The sequence below is a fragment of the Acinonyx jubatus genome, chromosome B2, assembly GCF_027475565.1.
Source record: "Acinonyx jubatus isolate Ajub_Pintada_27869175 chromosome B2, VMU_Ajub_asm_v1.0, whole genome shotgun sequence".
NCBI classification, from domain to species: domain Eukaryota; kingdom Metazoa; phylum Chordata; class Mammalia; order Carnivora; family Felidae; genus Acinonyx; species Acinonyx jubatus.
The window spans coordinates 12,673,723-12,690,241 of NC_069385.1; the positions used below are offsets into that span (position 1 = coordinate 12,673,723).

Consider the following 16,519-nt stretch of genomic DNA (forward strand, 5'->3'; position numbering starts at 1 on the left):
TTCATGTTCCCCTCGGGGCTGGAATGAAAACACTGGCAGACCCCAAGGACAAAAGAGAAAATTCCATTAGGACATAATTCAGGCTTGGGATTATAGTATGCAGTGGCTTGGATGGCGGCCCCCAATATACGTTCACGTCCTAACCTCTGAAACCGGTGAACGTGACCTTATTTTGGAAAAAGGCTCTTTGCAGATGTGCTTGCAGATTTCTAGACAGAATCACCCGGATTATCTGGGTGGGCGCAAAATCTAATGACAAGTGTCCTTATGGGAGAAACAAGGAAAAGGGACACAGAGAAGAGGGGTGGCGGGGGAGGACGGTGGCAGCCCTGGGAAACTGGCACATGGAACAAGACAAGGACAGGATGCTCCGGGAGGTGCCCCAAACTCCCTTCCTCATCTGCGCTTATCCCTCACATACCAGAGGCCCCCCAGCATGAGGCTGGGCACCCGCGACCTGAGATCTGCTGTTCCCCTGTGCCAGGCTCCACATGACCCTCTTCCTACCCATGGAGAGCTCGCTCTGTGGCCCTTTGAAGCAAAGGGGTTAGGGGAGGGAGCGCAGGGCCTTTGAATGGAAGAAGGGAACAGATCCTGTCTTGGGAAGAATTTGAGAGAAGGGAAGAAGGGGATTGGAGAGGTCAAGAGCACCCACAAAGTCCTAGATAAGCTTGAAGGAGATGCTTTCCAGGATCTGTGAAAAGGAATGTCCTTAACCTGTCCATCTCCCCAGTACCTTCTCCACCATCTCACCATGCTTCTAAAATCTGGGCATGAGGGATGGCCCCTCAATATTATCCTTGTTCTTGCTGGCTGGGGTGGGATGGTCTGTATTGGGGCTGCTGAGCGTGTTGTACAAGTTGCATACTGCACAAATGCACCTGTGAGGGGGTGAGCAGGAGCTGAACTCCAGCTGTGCCCCTCTTGCCATGCTGTGTGCCTTAGGAGCACAGAGGCTCCCTTCTGCAATATGCAGAGAGGCACAGGGTGTGCCAGCAGCAGCCCCTCCCTCTCTGGAGTCAGCCTGACCTTGGTCCCCAGCACCAGACCCTCAATGGTCTCCTGTTGGTCTCCTGCAAGAGTAGCACCAAATTCTCTGCCCTCATGATGAAACTCTGTCCCCCAGAACAGTCTGTATCTCCTGCCTCCTTCCTCCCACGTCCTTTCCTGCCAAAGTCAGCCTCTTGTGCCCAACGCTGCCAGAGCAGCTGGGACAGTTTCTGATGGAGGAAACGCCCCAGTCCTGTCAAAATACTGTTTCCCCTATTTCCCGGGTGCGGAAATTCCTCACACCCTTGGCACAAGAAAGCTGTGATATTGTGCCAGGTCAATAGGCATGTAAAGCAACCAAATGCATATCAAAGACATTTTCTAGGCTTGCCACATGGGGTGGGGGTGGGGGGCTCGGCCAGAGCAGTTTTCCTAGAAAGTGTATTCTTAGCCATTTCGGAAAAACGCAGACTAGTCAGTCACCTTTACTCTATAAATGTCTGTACTTGTTAGAATCATTTATAATAAAAATGTGTTCTTTCTTTACTCGGGTCATTAAAAAACAAACCAAGAAAAGTTTGAGGTCCTACGACCCAGCAGCCGATGTGAAAGGAAAACAAAAGGCAGTCATTCAAGATCTCGTATTTTCATCTGAGACTTAGGACTTGAACGGTCAGGCGTGATTCCCTCCTTCCGAACAACACGAACTGTAATTTAAAGTCACACGATTTCACAGTGCAGAATGCCTTCAACCCAACAGGTGGGGTCTGTAAGACACGGAAGCTGCTTTCAAGCCTTCTGTCCTTTCTTCCTCAAAACTAGCCCACTAAGCAGGCACAGCTGTCCCTGTCTTACAGCTGGGAAACTAAGGCTTAAGGAGGTGAAGGTTGAAGGCCAGCGTGCAGCGGAGCTGAGATGCTCACCCCAGGTACGTTAGTTGACTCTGTAGCCTGAGCAGCTCAGCACTAGACCGTACCCTCTACTGGGGAGAGCGGGGGTCCCTCCAAGCCTTTCCCATAAAGTGCTCTCCATGCATCCCGCAAAGCCCTGCCCCTTGCAGCTCAGCCACAAGGGAGCCTTGTGTGGTAACGTTTTCTCTTTCATTGTTAAGGGGCTCTGTTTGGTCAATGAGCCCACGTGAAAGCTAAATTACATAAAAGAAAACACAAACCATCCTTCTTCCTTTAGGTCTTTGCCTAATGCTCTAGACGATATTTGTGTGTCTCCACCCTCCCACCACCCCCCCCACCCCACGATTCATAAATTCAAAATCTCATCCCCAGTGTGATGCTATTTGGAAGCTTTTGGGAGGTGGTTAGCGTGTGAGGGCAGAGCCCTCACGAACGAGGTTAGCACCTTTATAAAAAGGGACTCCAGAGTGCTACCTGCCTGTCCCTTCCCCCCAGGGAGGAGGACGCAGGGGGAAGATGGTCCTTACCAGACCCCAAATCGGCCAGAGCCTTGATCTTGGATTTCCCAGACTCCAGAGCTGGGAGAAAGACATGTCTGTGGTTTATTAGCCTCCCAGTTGATGGCGTTCTGTTATGGCAGCCTGAACTAAGACGCCTACGTTCCACAACGAGTGGCCTGAATTCTTTTAGACCTGCCCACATTCCTATTAGGAACCTGAGCCAGACTGATTCTTCCCTGCAGGTTAAAACGATGTAAATTTTCAGCAGCTACAGCAGTCTACCTCATTCCCAGCGCCTTCAGGGCACATGGAGTCCTCCGCTCAAGGGAAATGGGACCTGTGTCCTGCGTCCCGTCAGCACTGTCTGACTTGGGCTGGGATCCAGACTGGATTAGTTGAACCTGGGCTTAAACAGCCCCGACCCACCCTTGCTGCCTGAGACATGCAATGAAGCTGGGGGCCAGGGGCCGCAGCACGGAGTGGCCGCCCGAGCTCTATTCCGTTGTGCTCCTCACCGCCCTGCCCGGGGTGGGGTGGGGGGGCTTTCAAGCTTCCTTCCTCTGAGTTTCCTTAATAAAATTGGTTCTTAAGTATTGGAGGATTACCAAGCTCTTTGCAAATCTGATGCAAAGCCATGGCCCTTGCCAAAGAAACATTCCAATACGCCTAAGATCTTGCATAAAGTTCAGCATGTGCACAGCTAGGAACCCCTGGGGTTCAGGTGCCATTCAGCTCTGACGCTCCACCTTTCCAGGGTTCTGTCATGAGGGAAGGCACACCGTTAACCTCCGCTCTCCTCCCCCACGGAAGACATTTCCCCAGGGTCACAATAGGCAGAATGAGATAGACTTTCTCTCCTCCCCCAAGGTGCCTGCATGCAGGAATCACCTTCATTCCCAAAGGCATCGTGTTTGTGTTTTGTTTGTTTTGAGACAGGGAGTACAAGCAGGTGAGGGGCAGAGGGAGAGGAGAGGGAGACTCTTAAGCAGGGGCTCCTTCTCACAACCTTGGGATCATGACCTGAGCCGAAATCAAGAGTCAGACACTCAACGGAGCCACACAGGCACCCCAGTTCTTTTTTTAAATGAAGTTAATTTTCACTTATTTCAGATGAATGCACGGCAATAAATAACAACTAGAGAAGAGAGACTCATTAGACTAAAAATACAATCAGGTGTCAGACGCTAATGGGCAATGACCTAGAATAGGTAAGGAGTGGGGAGCGAGCGACAGCCCCACCTCTGTCCTTACAGATGTGCCTGGGGCCGTGGCCAGGAGCCATCAGCAAAAGTGCCATCAACTCACAGAGTCAGGCTGGCCTTTCAAAAGTGTCAACTTCCCAGATTTCCTCAGATTGATCTGCCAGGCAAATCCTGTTCCCAAAGCCCCGGGCAGACTCACCCCATCCTGGGAAAACAGATGGACACAAAAGCCTTATCTCTGAGTATAAGGTTGTATCATTCTTTCCAACAGGCTAGCAATTGATGAACAATTCAGTTGTCGGGAGGGGAGAGCCTCCCGTGTGGCAGTGAGCCTGGCTGCCACCCCACTCTTTGTCACTTTCATTAAGCTGACGTCACTTGATCACCCGCAGTGTGTGTCCCAGTCTTGGGAATGATTAAACTTGATTCTACCCTGGGGATAAATAATGCCAGCCACCATTTCCTGTGCCAAGTGCATTCCATGCGCTGTCATGAATCAGTTAATGTACACGGTATTTTCACGACGCGGACCAGAAAGCTGTGGGCGTGATTATCTCTACTCTACAGATGAGGAAACCAGGGCTCATGGAGGTTAAAAAACTCACCCCCCTCACACAACGAACAGGAGGCAGAGCTAGGATTCAGGCATAGGCTTACCAAATCCTTCTTTCCTTTCCTCCAGCCCAGTAGCTCCCAGACTCAGTCTGCACATTAGGATCCTTCCACTTCGTCCCCCAGGGATCTTTTAAAACTGCCAACGCCCAGGACATACCCAGAAATTACAATCTTTAGGGAAGGGACACGGGCATCGGTATTGTTTTGAAGCTAGCCACGTGATTCCAATGTGCAAGCCAACTGGGGAACCAATGCGAAGGGTTTGGAAGCATCTTCAGCTGCAAACACTTCCCAAATAACCCAAGTGCAAATCAGGAGAAAGGAATGAAAAGGAAGCAAATTAAAGAATGAGCTAAGAGTGGCTGAAGAGACGTGCGTGAATACAGGAATCTGTTTTCTCCACGGGTAAAGGAAGAAACTTGATGAGAAGTAACTTCCCTGACGCAAGAGTAGACAACTCAAATGGGTGGGGTTCTGGTTTCTAGCAACTTGGTGTTTTTTTTTTTTTAATGTTTACTTATTTGAAAGAGAGAGAATGAGCAGGGAGGGTCGGGGGGGGGGGCGGTTTGCGGTACAGAGGATTAAAGCGGGCTCCCAATGCGGGGCTCAAATCACGAACCATGAGATCATGACCAGAGCCGAAGTCAGACGTTTAACCAACTGAGCCCCCCAGGCTCCCCAGCAACTCAGTTTTACGGGATGAGCTGAAATACACTGAGCATATCTCTCCTATTAAGTGGGGTTTCTCTCTGCTCCACTCTTGGGGGGAGAATGACTGTTTAGTTGGTGTCTATTTATACTAGAAGCTGCTTTTTTGTGCACCAGGGTCTGTGGCTGGCACTGCCCACACTCTCCAGACCAGTACCGTGAGCCTTCTGATGGCCCTTCTGTAAGAGCAAAGCCTGGAAGGGTTATATCCAGAAGAGCATTTGTTTTAGTGCATTTATGCAACATATTCAAATTCCTTAAACACTGAAGTTTGTTGAAGAAGCCTCAGTCCTCTACTATGCTAAGAAGAAGAGTTTATTGGGATGTTATCTTGTGGAACCTTAATCTGAAATGTTTGATGGTCAAGTATACTGAGGAATTACTGCTTTTAGTTGGACCGTAAGTAGAATTTTGGCCACATGGAGCATGACTGCCATGTCTTGGCTGAAGTCCAAGAAAGGGTAATTAGCAAATGATTTAGTGGTGGTCATACACTTGCTTTAGTTCATACTTTGCTTTATTTTAAGTAACATGTATTGCCTGCAAGGGCCTAGTGTTCGTCACTGAATGGAAATGCTAGATTTTCCAAAGCTTATCACAAGTCTTATATTCCAGTTGGGTAAATTCCTGTACTTAGATCTGATGGATCTTTCTGCTTCCGATAAAAGATCTGAGCCAACGATGAATGAAATCCACAACTTACTGGTTTTCTATTGGTTTTGTTTCCCTCTTTTGTACTTAATGGTAATATATCTAACCGCGATATAACTAGACCAAAAACATGAAGTCAACCCTACTTCTATGCATCTGTTTACTGGGACAGGGATCTACAGAAACCAACCTTGTCGTTTGTGTGCTGCGAAGATGGACCCAGGAGATTCACACTCACTTCAGAGAAAATGTGGGCCAAGAAGAACTTTCTAGGTATTTCTCCCCACTCTCTCATTATCATGTATCCTTGAGTTTCAGTAAGTGTAGTGTATTTTTTTTTTTTTTTTTGAGAGAGAGTCCATGAGGGTGAATGGGGGAGGGGCAGAGAAACAGGGAGAGAGAATCTTAAGCAGACTCCACGCCTAGCAGAGTCCAACCCGGGGCTCCATCCCATAACCCTGGGATCATGACCTGAGCCGAAATCAAGAGTCAGATGCTTAACCAACTGAGCCAGCCAGGTGCCCCAAGTGTAGTTTTTCTAAAAAAAAATTAAAGAGCTCTTCTAAGAAACTCTGAATTCTAGTGTTTTGATAGTAGAAATGGCATCTGGTGTTTCTATTTATAATTTTCCCAAGACTCTAAAACCAAAGTCATTGTGCTTGAGAGTAGTTTTTGTTTCCATCCACTTATATTTGGAACTTGTCACATCTCATGTTGAATTTAATGCAACTTTCTTGGGTGGTGGTACTTGCTTCCTCGCTAATGTTTAGGGATCTAGAAGAAAAGAGGGGGTCCTGTTTGGAACCTGTGAGGAGGAAGGCCCACTGAGAACATATTTGTGAAATCTGGCCCCAAGGAATGTTGCTGCTAGGACACTGGAATTGGGTAAGTCCTTGGAAATACTATACCTTTGAACAGGAGTGTTTGACTAACGTACGTGAATAGAATCCTAAGATTCTGAAAACCAAATGAACAATAAACTTGTTACTGACTAGAAAACAGCAAAAAAATAAAAATAAAAAATAAAAACAAAAAAGGCCAAAAAACAGAAGCTGTTTTCCACACTGGAATGTTGAGCTAATAACCTAGTCATTTTTAGGGAAACATGTGGCCTCTACCTGCCTATGTGAGCCTCCTTTGCATTCGTATCCTAATATGTGACACACCCGTCGCTCCTTTTGAATATGCAGATCCTGATGATAAGCACAGACATCACTTTAATTCATCACCCCACCTCTGATCTCAACACAGCAGCTGGCATTTAGTAAGTCCTACATCGGTATGTGTTGGGTGAATGAAGGAATATTGGTATTTGAAGACAGAAGTACAACATTCTGATAAAAAATCCAGAAGCTGGGAAAGAGATGTGGCCTCAGTTGTGACCGGGCCTCCCAGGCAGAGATGCGGGCCTCGACCTGGGGGCTGGTGATCACTTTCTGGGCGGGAAGCTCCCCAGCTCTTATCACAGAACCCCCGGCTGGCCTGTCCTTCCCCGTGGTCTCCCCAGCTGACCACGTCTTTGGAAGTTCTGCTTCTCTGTGACCTGAGTGCATTCTGGCCACTGTGCTATGGCCTCCAGGCCCACGAAGTGCGTGCATGTACATGTGCTTCCATCTACACAGGCAAAACAAAACTCTTAGAACATGGACATTTCTGGCAAAAATGACTCCCTTTCCTTCATTAGCTTTTTTCCTTTGTCCGTTAGTAATAAAAGAATGGGAATAATGTAATGAGAGTGAGTGAGGTGCCAATGGATGTCTGTTAGCTGGGGCTCTTCACTGAGCTTGCGTGACATGGTGGGGATGGGGAGTGGTGCTTTTAAATATTAATGCAACTCTTCACGAAGGGTCCTTTAAGATCATATAAAACAAGAATTTGGCTCAGTCTTCATAAGAAATTTTTTAAAAATCCTCCGAATAGGAATTCCTTCCATTCAATAGGCATCTTCCCCTCACCCACGATCGCCCAGGCAAAATTTATAAAAGGTGCATTCAAGTTCCTTCCCAACTGTGCATACTGACAGTCTTAGCCATCTGAAAGCCACATTTATTTCTAGAAATATGGATCCTTCGGTGGATTTTAAAATTGGTATTAATATTGTACATAGTATGTTCTTAGAAAATATATTTGAGCACAGTGTTGGAACTTGTAGATTATATATGTGTGTGTATATATATATATATATATATATATATATATATATATTCCTTTTATTTCCTTATTGCCCATGGGTAAAGTCTTTTTCTATGAGATTTTTAAAAATGCTTTGGGGGCTCCTGGGTGGCTCAGTCAGTTAGGCATCTGACTTTGGCTCAGGTCACGATCTCATGGCTGGAGCCCCAGTTGAGCTCTCTGCTGACAGCTCAGAGCCTGGATGGAGCCTGCTTCAGATTCTGTGTCTCCCTCTCTCTGCCCCTCCCCTGCTCATGCTCTCTCTCTCTCTCTCAAAAATTAATAAACATTAAAAATTTTTTTAAATGCTTTGAAAAAGATGTGTAGCTGAGAAGAAATGAGAGAAGTAAACATAAGGTTTCTCATAGATACTAAAAGGTACAGTAAGTACCTATGAGACAATAAATAAGACCAAGTCTAAACACTTCAGTAGGCTCCCCTCCTGGTAATCTTTAAGCAACCCCCTGAAAGCCCTGCTATAAAAACGATGTGATTTGATGACAGCCACAATAGTGTGGAATATTCCCCAATTTTAAAAATTGGATCAAGAAATAGCGGATTTAGGAAAATTACTAATAATGAATGGAAAGAGGCCTTCTAAAGCATCACGCTCACCCACTTTCTTAACTGCTTGTATTCTTAAATCATTTAAAACAAATTGCTTTTGATAAAAGTAATCATCTACGTGCAATTTCTGTGCAGAGACCATTCTGAAGCAGATGTTACGGGTTTTTTTCTCCCCTCTCTGAAGAATTTATTAACCACAAAGGAACTGCTTGAAACCATCTTATTTGAATGAGATCTCGGTATTAGAATTCAAGGAAGAGGCCAGCGTTTACTTAGAAACCAAACAACTCACGTCAACGATTCTTTCTGATTGTGTAAATACCAAATAGCTTCAGTCTGTCAAAGTCACCTGATAGTATTTTAAAATCTAGCTCAAAAAAAAAAAATTTTTTTTTTAAAGCTTTGCTGCATGCAGAAGGAAGGGAAGGAGGGTGGAGTGTTAAATATTCACGCTGCTTCACAAAGAGAACTTGTCCAGATGCTCAGGCAGAGGGTGGTGGAGGCTTTGGAAAAGGGAATTCATCCAGGGAACAAAAGCATGAACGTCTGCCCTTGTTAGGGTGCCTCTTGGGAGTTTAAAAAGATTGCCCTGATAGTACACCTCCAGCTAAGTGCTAAGACTGCGCATGAACTTGGTTCTGAAGGAATGATCCTTATTTCTTAAGTTTGTTTGCTATCCTACTCTTTCTCCTCCCACCCCATCCTCAGAAAGGAACCCCAGAACCTTCTATTTATTTGTCTTTTTTCTCTACATTAAGAGTGCCAAAATCCCTTTGCTTATATATGCACTAGAATGTCCACACGAATCCCCGAATCCAGGCTGTTCCCTTTGTGGGGAGCAGGTGGGGTGGGGGCAGGGAGCCAGATATGTGGCGTATCTATCTGCCAGTTGCACCTTTGGCCACAGAAGAATGGAAGGAAAGGGATCTTTGCTTATTTCCATACCAAATTTAGTGCCAAGCAAGGTCTAAGCTTTCTGAATAGGCTCACGTGTTTGGATTTCTTTGGAGTTTAAAAATTTCTTACTAGAATATTGTGGAATACACAAAAATATACTCTAAAACACTGGGCAGGGAGTCAACCAAAATAGACGCGATCTAAAAGCCTATAGCTGTGGCTAAATTACCCACAGCCTTCTTCAATTTTCTACTTATTTACTGGAAAATATAATCAAAATATAATTCTATTGTAATCAATGTAACAGAAAATATAGTACAGTCAGAAACTGAAGAAAGCAAACACGTAATATTCCTGGGGAGGAATAATCTCTAAGCCGTGTCACAGAATGCATCATCAAAGAGAGCCTTGGCCCTCGTAAATAGCCCAGCCTTTCCAAAAAAGAACAAAGAGTGGTTGTGCAAATCTAGAAATCGACAGCAGTTCGGTGTAAGAAACTGTGAAAGACCCAAACCACGTATGCACCTCTCTGTCTAGACACAGGGTGCTGCTACAAAGGGCTTGGCTGCCCTTTGCCCTTGCTTCTCCTTTGTAGAAGCCAAGGGCTTTGGTTCCTACAAAGAGGAACCACGAAAGATGCGCTGAGCCAGCTACAAGACAAAGTAAACGACTAACAACCAAAATCAGTTTCAATTTTTATTATGAACGTCCAAAGTAGACAGCATACTGTGAAAGTGTTAGGTTCTCACTGATTAAGTTTCAAGAGACCACAGACTACTGTATTCCAAGCACTTTAATTTGTGACAGAGCCAAAACAAACAAAAGAATGATAAAAATATTCTTTTCGGTGCAAAGAGTGCTCTTATTTGAGTTGCTGTTGCTGTTGTTGTTTTTTTCCCTGCAGGTATTGTGAACACTGATCATTTCCAAAACGCAAATCCTGGTCTGGTACTTGCAGCAAACTTTGATAAGCTCTGCCTGAATAAGAAGCTAATAAGAAATGTACTTATAAAGTATGTTTACAACACAATGTAATATGCCCATTCATTGTCATTTCCTTCTTCTCCCACTAGGCTTCTCTTCTACCACCTGGGTACCTGCTGTTTGTAATAACGGGTCACTGAAGGCTGGAATGAAATACCCAGAAGACTATATTGAACCCCGGATTTCCTCCAAGCTGCATTGTTCTTTCAACGAAAGCTTAAGACTTTCAACGTTTGAGACTGTCCGAGGAGACGACTAATAAGGGATTAAAGTCACCAGTCAAGAACTACAGTCTATGCGTGTCGTGTTCAAGAAAAAAGCCATGGTTTGCTAAAGCTATGGTTCTAATAATCTGTAGTTCCAACACAATACGACTTTTTCCCCCCGGCAGGGTTTCCTTGCAATCTGCCCTCTCCATCACTGGTTCTGGATCACGCTACAGCTGGAGTTGGTTGCCATTTATATATTCCAATCAATTCTGGTCCTGTGGAAGGTGCATATCTCTTACAGATGCAATATTGTTCATCTGAGTGCATCCTCAAAAAGAACAATTATGAACTGGAAACTCATAGAGTTTGTGTTTAAAATTTATAAAATTAAACCTGTTCCAACAGGTAATACAGGGAGGCATGCTTGCAACCCGTGGATTCAATCAGAAACAATGTCTGAGAGCACAGAGCCTTCTCAATAGGTAACGGCGGCTTCCTTTTAACGCTTCCTTAAACAAGATCCGATGTGATGCACATTAGAACTTTGAAGCACGTCTCATTTATTTCTACAAGGCCTGGGACACGGGAAGGTGCCAGAACGTCATTCATCATCTTGCCTGTTGACAAAAGGAACAATAACTGGTCATCACTGGTCAATGGAATAACTTTTCCTAGTTTTTTTTTTTTTTTTTCCAAGATAATTCCTAAAGAAGAGATGATGTCAATACAACAGCAAATGTTTCAATGTTTGATGAATTTCTGTGCTTTATAACGCCATGTCTTCTTCCAGGAGGGCAGGAAGAATGAGAGTATGCAGTGTTCATCTCTCTCCTCGTGCTGGAATTGTTCAGCAGAGCCCCCTGTCCTGGAAGTGAGCATACCCAGGCTTCAGACGCGATTCCACCAGTAACTATGTCACCTAACCTTGCCGGGCCTTCCTTCCTTCACATATACACAAGAAGACCTCAGTGGGCGAGTTCTAAAAAGAAGGCCAATCCAACCACATTATTGGGTTCACGCGGCCCTGCCTCCATAGCTCCATACAGACCACAACCAGGTATAACCTTTTCAGTCTGTGGCAACGGCTAGGCTTAAAAGAAGTCTCAAACTGTTAGTGTATGAAGTCAATTAAAACCGTGAGCGATAATGTGATTAAGCTAAGTGGGTATAAACTTCTGAAAGCACCCATTTCCCCATCTTTTGCTGTCTTAAGATCTAAGAAGTGTCTTTGGTGGGGGGGTATCTGCTGGTTTTCTTAAATTAAGAAATAACTGTGTAAAAGCTGAAAACCACATTAAAAAGGATAGCACAGACGCCTGCTGTAAGAACATACTACATAGCCATAAAATTCAACTGGGTGGATGTGTTTAATTAGCTATAACTGGTAACTTTACCAAGGTACACGTTGCAGAGGTGGGATCCACACACAGGAAGTCTGACCCTAAAACTGATGCTTTCAATCACTATGCCAAATTACTTCACCATAGTTTGTTAAAATGAGAATGAACTGGGGCTGAAAAGTTTAATGGAACTCTCATAGACGCCCTAGGTACAACCAGGAATTAGGTTAAATATTTGGAAACTTCAGGCAATTAGTTCCCATTAGTAACAAAATGATACATTTCAGTAATTGACAAACTATATTTAGTAATTACGATTTGATCTTTATGCCTCTGTGGTTGGTAAAACTTAGACGATGCCAAAACAACCATTTATTTATGTTATATTTATTTTTGAAGGCATCCTGGTTGTTACGTGTGCTAAGAAAAATGCAGAATAATTGTTTCATCTTTCTACTGTGTGTTTGGCAGAAGGGGAGACACAACTTTGTGAAATGTGTGAACGATCCACACAAAACAAAATAGGCACCAAGGTATCTATTGCTTCAGATTATTCTAAGTATTTTGCTAGTGCATTCATCCTTCAAATGCTGACTTAAAAGCTACTCGAGAGAAAACGACAATGAAAATACGCTCATTTTGACTATCAGTAGCTACAGCACTAGAGGGACAGAGCCATTTCCTTAAATGTGGATAAGATTTGCCAGGTTGTAACAGGATAGGCTTGTCACAGAGCAAATCAGCAACTGTGTGGTAAAAGGCACTGAGACCACACCGGGGAATAAAACGAAAAAGACACATATTTACTCAAATTGTAGGGCGGGGACATACAAGAATGATCTATTTAACACATGCACGTACACACCAACACAGGCTCAATTTCTGTGTCTTTTGTTGCCAAGAAAGAGAAGTAAAGATTTCTGTCTTATCAAAAACATTTTAAAGAAGCAAAGAGGAAGAAAATTTATTATGGGATTCTGGCAAAAATTTCTATGCTGGTGGATTTCAGGGATGTGTATATCCTAAGTCCCTGACGGAGTCGCTTCAGAGCACGTAAAATGATCCATCACCGAAGAGGGTGGATAGCAAAAAGTAAACATCAAGTACTCATGCAAACAACAATTCAGAGGTGGAGATAATGGTCACAAGGCCTGTATTTGGAGACTGCTGCAGTTATCAAAGTGCCTTCACATTTATGAACCTTCTGGTTCTTATAAAGGGGGACCCAGCCTACACGTGAAGCAGCTGAGATTTGAGAGCTTAGGCAGCTTGTCCAGCGTCACGTGGGAACGAGAGTGGCCGAGCCACTGAGTGGGAATGAAAACCGGGTCCTGATTCCCTGGCCAGTGCTCGATCTTTTCGACGAGCTGTCTCTGGCTAGCAACACTGCGTTATCGATGAATTCGTTATTTATTATTATTATTCATCTCTTCTGCCTAGTTTTGTTGCTACCATGACCCCTCCCATATTAAGTGCCTTATGAAGAAGCCCTAACCTTGCAAAGCAGATAGAACCGTCTCCGCCATGTAACAGAGCTTGGACTGGGGTTTGGACAAATGCCTTGCCCAGGGTCACGTGGCAAAGAGCGGAGCTGGAAATCAAAGCCACGGCAGCGGTAAGAGCTCCTGCTCTTTGCATTCACTGTGTGTGCCGTCTTGGCGTCTTCTGGGTTCTGGACCACTAAGCCCAAGTGTGCAGACGTGCTGTGCAGCCCCATCTTTAGCAACATAAGCCGCTTCCTTCATCTAAAGCCTCGTCACAAAAAAAGACACCCAGCTGCTCTACAGGTCTGCCCCAGAGCAGACACTCCGCATGGGTGGCTTATCCCAAACTCCTTAAAGAGCCAGCGCACTCCTTGTTAGCAGCTGCCAATGTGCGTCACTGTCCCCCATAATAATGGCTATAATTTCACAGAAAAGAGTAGGAGGCCAAAACGCCCACTTGTCAATGAGAATATGGCACAGAAGATGACTTTTTATTTTAATTAAAAAAAAAAATTTTTTTTTAACGTTTATTTATTTTTGAGACAGAGAGAGACAGAGCATGAACAGGGGAGGGGCAGAGAGAGAGGGAGACATAGAGTCGGAAGCAGGCTCCAGGCTCTGAGCCATCAGCCCAGAGCCCGACGCGGGGCTCGAACTCACGGACTGTGAGATCGTGACCTGAGCTGAAATCAGACGCTTAAGCCACTGAGCCACCCAGGCACCCCTAATTTTTTAATGTTTATTTACTTTTGAGAGAGAGAGTGAGCATGAGCAGGGGAGGAGCAGAGACAGAGGGAGACACAGAATCCGAAGCAGGCTCCAAGCTCCGAGCTGTCAGCACAGAGCCCGACGTGGGGCTCGAACGCATAGACTATGAGATCGTGACCTGAGCCAAAGTTGGACATTTAACTGACTGAGCCACCCAGGCGACTGATTTTTTTTTTTTTTTAAATAAATAAACTGAGACACAGCAGTGCCTGGAGATGAGAGTTAGTTAATAGTCGACGGCAACCGTAAAAGTTCTAGAACCAGTTTTCTGCAGGTCAAGTTGCCACTGATGATGTTCTTTGCTGCAACATAATTTTGAAATGCAGTTATTCTTTTATAAAGCTGGTATAATAAAGGCAAATGGACTTAGAGGTGTCCCTATACAGATGTAACTCACTTGGGTCTGCTGGTTCTGGGTAATTTACACACGTGGCTCTCTCCATCTGTGCAAACAGCCCTGCAAATCAGTTTCATGCATCCCACGCTGCAAACCAGAGAAATAAGGTTCAAGGAGGTTACCTGACCTCTTTTTCTTTTTTTTTAATTTTTTTTTTTTCAACGTTTACTTATTTTGGGGACAGAGAGAGACAGAGCATGAACGGGGGAGGGGCAGAGAGAGAGGGAGACACAGAATCGGAAACAGGCTCCAGGCTCCGAGCCATCAGCCCAGAGCCCGACGCGGGGCTCGAACTCACGGACCGCGAGATCGTGACCTGGCTGAAGTCGGACGCTTAACCGACTGCGCCACCCAGGCGCCCCGTACCTGACCTCTTCAATGAACTAATGAAACTATCTGGCCAAGACAACGCGGCTCCAGGGCGGCAGAAACAGACCTCAGGCTAAGTGTGCCTGACCCCAAGTATTTTATGCCTTTCCTTTCACAACCTGCTGCACCCCAGGTATCTGAAGTGCCAGACATGCCAACGGCCACTCCACATTGTGACCCACGTGCAGGACTGCTGAGGAAGGGCCGGTGGTCACCAGGACAGCAGGGGAAGCACACCTGCTTCCCAAACAGCTATATCCTTTCTTATTTGCAAAAACCCTGTTCTAGAAACAGGAGCCAGGCTTCCAGGTCAATTATAGGTGTCACAGAAGAGAGAAGGAGGAGGGACCAGGCAGAGTATCCCATAGAGAGCCCACGACAGGCGAGGCAGCTGCATGGAGAAATAGAAATCAACCTAACTTTAATTCCATGGTAAAGGCTTCATGGTCCATTTCACATTTTACTCCCTTAAAATAATTGTGTTCTGATTTCCAAATCAGCAGGCTGGAAATGGCCTAAAGCCTGAAGAATCATTTCTAAATGACAGTTGAGAAGGAGAATCTACAGAGAGGCTCTGACCCCTTTTTAATTAATCTCCTTCATTTCTTCCCCGGCAGAATTGCCAGTGATCAGCAAAGTGACCGATCAGAATTCACTGCCTTCCTCTCCCCTGTTCGCTTACACAAGGAGGAGGTGTGAGATTATGAAGCCAGCCACAGAACACCTGCCCAGAGTGTGATCTGTTCTGGCACGAATGCATTGGATTCATCACCAGTGGGCTAACTAAGGAGGTGATGGAGCGGTACCAAGAAAACTAGGTCCTTGCAAACAGACTTTCAGATCCAGGCCTCAGCCAGCCTGCCCTGCCTCGTTGAAAGGCAAGTGCCAGAGTTATTCAGGGATGCCAGACCCCAATCTGCCTCGTCCAGCTGATCCTTCTGGTCAGCCCATATGGGAGCAGGATGCCTGGCACAGATCGGAAAGCATCAGTGTGTGCAGACATGTTCTAACATCATTTGCTAATGTTTCATTGTTCTGTAGTTAAAAACCTACTTAAAATGTGTGGAGCAACGTCCCACGTCCCATTAGATTAGAACAGTATGAAGTCTAGTCTTTCCAAGTACGGAGTGTAAGAATAATTAAAATAACATAAAGGCAATTATGCCCTATTGGGGAAGTTTATTTCCACGATGGGGGATACCCAGGGCTCCTTTATTAAACTGAGATCACATCATGTCCACACATGTATTGTGCATACAATCTTTGTGCATAGTTAATTCCAACACAACAGAAAGAACCACCATATTAGTGCTAAAACAGAACTTAGGAATTGCAGGGCACAAAATTCTCATCCTAAACATTAACAAACCGAAGCTCAGAGGTCTCCCATTTGTCTAAGGGTACACAAAGATTGGGAGTCTAGAAGACACTCTGATCTCTTGTCCTCTAAAATGCTGTATGTCCTATGATGTCCCACACTCATTTCATTCAAATATCTCAGATAGAATATCCTGGAAAATTATGCCATTTGGCATGAATGATCAAAAAGTCCGAATGCACGCACTTTTGAATGATCCAAATATAACAGACTTCTGGACCATCACAGACAGAGCTGTTTCCACTGGTGGTGAAGTCCACTCTCATGTGAGCTGGTGGGATGGAGACACGGGGTGTGGCAGACCCTTCTAGCAAAGCTCATTTATGGAGAAGCAGTTCAGTACATTGTTTAAGGTACACTCTGGAACCCACCCATCA

The 16,519-nt window shown here is 45.1% G+C and overlaps 1 protein-coding gene across 4 annotated transcripts in view; it reads right to left on the reverse strand.

The window, feature by feature from the left end:
• SCAF8 (SR-related CTD associated factor 8) overlaps positions 1 to 16,519 on the reverse strand; it is a 202,260-nt gene that overhangs the window by 31,953 nt on the left and 153,788 nt on the right. For 2 of the 4 annotated variants that reach the window (XR_008298253.1, XM_053222058.1), the window contains one exon: positions 9,897 to 11,023. The exons of the other annotated variants lie outside the window; for them this stretch is intronic. The gene's annotated coding sequence lies outside the window, so the exon portion shown is untranslated. Of the gene's footprint in view, positions 1 to 9,896; positions 11,024 to 16,519 lie in introns of those variants that run through there. 4 annotated transcript variants of the gene reach the window in all.